At 39.8% G+C, this 3,919-nt stretch overlaps 1 pseudogene; it reads left to right on the top strand.

Moving 5' to 3' along the window:
* The first annotated feature begins 3,170 nt into the window (after positions 1-3,170).
* LOC111732500 lies at positions 3,171-3,289 on the top strand (annotated as a pseudogene).
* The last annotated feature ends 630 nt before the right edge of the window (positions 3,290-3,919 follow it).

The following is a 3,919-nucleotide window of genomic DNA, read 5'->3' as shown; positions in this document are numbered from 1 at the left end:
AGTTTAGATTGTTCCATCAGGTAGTTCTGTTCTAATGATTGAGAGAAAGATGTACTAGTTAATCATGAACATTAATAATAATATACTCTATAAGATTTTCTGCTCCGCCTAACCACTGAAATTTAACTCCCTGCTACCTTAACAACAAAGTATAATCAAATGCCAAAATAAAAAGTATAAAAGTTGTACTCAAATCACAATAAAACGGAACAGTGTCACACCGCCTCTGAGCTGTGTAGTCGACTGTCTCCCGCGCCGACGCCTTGCCCACCTTTGGGGCCCCCTGGATCCTGTCGTGGCTGGACCGCGGCACCCAACATCATTAATCATTGGAAAAATGTAAATTAAAAGCAAAAATGAGTAGGAAACCAAAGCACCAAGAATAATTCATGTATTTCCATCTCTAGGCAAGATGGAATAACAGCAAACAGATTTGCCTTCCTGTTCAAAACAAAAACAAACAAACAAAACGGGACAACATGTACAAAAGAACAATTCTCAAAACACATCAGACAATGAAGAACAGTCAGTCATTTCTAAGAAACGGTGGACAAATGAGGTGAGCTGAATGACTGCCCCAACCTACTGTTTCCAGGTCCCACAGCATAGAAAGGGTGCCTTACCAGAGTCTTCCTGAGTTGACAAAACAGCTGAGGATCTGGAGAGGTTGAGGCTTTTAGAGTTTGTGGGGCAGAATACCAAAGACAAGACTGCTACACCAAGAGGGAACTTTGAGATCTGCAGAATGATCCTCAAGTATTCAGCTGAATACTCATTAGTGTGTGTGTATATGTGTGTGTGTGTAAAACACCCAAGGCCAGAGAAAGAACAACCTGAAATAACCTCAGGAAACAATGATCAGATATCGCAGAGCCCTAGGAATAGTGTAAATCTGTGAATCTGACTTGAGAATGTCAGTGTTTTGTGAGATAGTGTATGGGCCTGTCTCCTGTATCCCAAACTTACTCTGAGAAGATACGCCAAAAATATCTGCGAAATTGAACTGCTAATACTCAGCAATACATTTCAACAGGTGTACCGAGCACTTGGAGCCATTAATGTCACCAGACCAGCCTCAAAGTGTTACTTAGGAAAAGTTTCTTTTAAGTGTGAACATCTCCCAGCAATCCCTCTACTGGATATTTACCCCAAAGACTTGAAAACCCATATCTGAAAAGATATTTGCACACCGATGTTCACAGCAGCATTATTCACAGTGGCCAGGACATAGAAGCAACGGAAGTGTCCTATGATAGATGATTGGCTAAAGAAGCTGTGGTACATATATACAATGGAATATTACTCAGCCATAAGAAGAGATGAAATACTGCCATTTGCGACAACAGGGATGGACCTCGAGATAATCGTGCTAAGCAAAATAAGCCAGACAGAAAAAGTTGAAAACCACATGATATTACTTATATGTGGGATATAAACCTGAAAGCAACAAATGAACAGAACAAACAAAAGAGACTCATGGCTGTGGGCAATGAACTAGCGGTTACCAGAGAGTTGGGGGAGGGGGAAGGGGGAAGGTAGATGGGGTAAAAGGGGTCTCATATGTGGTGACAGAAAGAAATCGAAGTATGGGCAGTGAACACACAATGCAATATATATATATGTGTGTGTGTGTGTATATATATATATATATATATATGACTTACTGTTAAATTACACACCTTAAACTTACTGAATTTTGTTAACTAATGTCGCCATAATAAAAATTAATTTAAAAAAAAGTGAACATCTCTCTGTTTTCTTCAAATGCCCACCACCATTACCACCACTACATGCAAAAACTCCCCTCACCCCCACTCCTACCCTGCCAGCTTCCTGGGTGCTCCTCCTGGCCTACCATTCCCATGCTCTGGGACTTTTCCTTATTGCTACTTCCTGTCAATCCTGCCCTGCATCATTCCTTCAAGATCATGCCTCCGCTTCTCAAAGTGGTAGCCAACATTCTCACAGCCCAGCTAGTGCTAATACGTGATAGGCTACTGCGGACTGAGCATAAATGAATCAGGAGGCTTTCCTAAAATTTAAAATGACAGTTTTATTCAAGGATTGTAAGATTTGCAAATGAAAAACACTACCAGGTAACACCCAGAATGTTATAAAAAAAAAAGCTGAAATTTCTTAAATTACATTCTTGAGAAGAATCCTGCATTCTTGGCCTTTGGATTGGTCTGAGTTGGCAATCTTCCAGATGTCTGGTGGTCTGGATAATAGATGTCAGGCAGTCTGGACACAAGTTCTTCATTCTTTCCTAAGTCCTTCAAAGGTTATCTATAGGAATTTATGTATCTCCAGGCATTGATGCACAATTGAAAAGTTCAAAAGCTTAAGTCCTTAGGCTAGTGAAAGTAATATAAAATCTATTTCTGTTGCTTCAGCCCATTTGATCTGAACCAGTTTTGTCAGTTTGACTATACAGACTCCACTTTAAGTCAGTTTAGCTGCACTGACTCCATTGTGTTTTCTTCACTCATTCCTCACTATGAATAAAGTGTTTTTACCCTTGGTGCTCTCCATCTTCCTTTTCTAACATCCTTCCTCTCCTAAGGTAATGTGTTACGTCATAGTGATTGGAGTTTCCCAGAGACACAAAATCTCAACACAGGAAGTGCTGCAGTGATGGAAATTGCTAGCCCTCTGGCAGAGACAGCAAGGAGAAGTTTGGAGCAAACAGATCTGACTATGTCCCCTTAAATCCCATCAAGGACAAAGTCACTTCTTTTCCATTTACATACGGCACATCCCTGAGAAGACTCTAAATGGAATACGCAGAACATCTCGCAGAGCATTTCACAGGGAAAAATGCCCTATGTGTTTGGGGGAAAGAAGGAAAGGAAGGAGGTGAGGATAAAAAAAAATTCATTCAACTGATACTAATTGAATATGTCCTCCATACCAGGCACTGCTCTAGGTTCTGGGGATAAAGCAGTGAACAAACGGTTTTGTTCCCTTTCTACTAGTGGTCTTTAAAATTTTCCATTGTAGAACTTTCTACCTTGGAACTTTGAGTTTGTATTTTCAAAAAGTTCTCCCAGTTATTTTGATTTTCAGCCAATGTGAGGAACACTATTGAAGCCTCAAGCTGAGATTCTCCTCATCAATTAAAAAAGCAACCTGCACTACTCGCTGCTGTTGACTTTTAGAAAACAATTTTGGTCTACGGCCATGTTACCCTGAACAAGCCCAATACCGTCTGATCTCGGAAGCTAAGCAGGGTCGGGCCTGGTTAGTACTTGGATGGGAGACCACCTAGGAAGACCAGGTGCTGTAGGTGTAAAATAAAATAAAATGAATAAAATAAAAAAATAGAAAACAATTTTGTTAAATATTTAGGTATACTTTTTCTTCACACATTATTCCTGCATCCAAGGTCTATTGGAGGCAAATGGGAAGAGGATGATGTTGGCCTTGGTGTTCTCCTAGTCTTTCCCCCAATACCTTGGGATCTCCTGATCTTCTCTACATGCCTATTTTTGTGTAATCAGGTTCCCCCGAAAAAGTATTCCAAGTATTATCTCAGATATTTATCAACCCCTTACCATCTACCCGTCAATCATATTTGACAATATAACATGTGTTGAGGACTTTTGATAAGCCAGATGTTCTTACCAATATATACATATTTTATCAATCACGTAATCCTAGAAGCAACTCTATGTGGTAGGTATATATGAGGAAAGTGAGGAAGCATAAAACAAGGCCATTGTTACTAAGAATGAGCTCATTCTTTATGTATTGACCTGACTTTCCGTCTTTCTACTATGTCTCCATCATAATAATTAAGATCTCAAAGTTTAAAATTGGAAGAGAGAGAGAAGAAGGAGGAAGAGGAGAAAAGAAGGAAGAGAGTTCAAATCTGCCTCCACTTACTTGCTAAATAAGCTTCACTTCTTTAAGCCTCAGT

The sequence above is a fragment of the Pteropus vampyrus genome, unplaced genomic scaffold (assembly GCF_000151845.1).
Source record: "Pteropus vampyrus isolate Shadow unplaced genomic scaffold, Pvam_2.0 Scaffold463, whole genome shotgun sequence".
In the NCBI taxonomy this organism is placed as follows: domain Eukaryota; kingdom Metazoa; phylum Chordata; class Mammalia; order Chiroptera; family Pteropodidae; genus Pteropus; species Pteropus vampyrus.
Note: the sequence above shows the minus strand (reverse complement) of the source record. Positions and strands in the feature narration are given on the sequence as shown.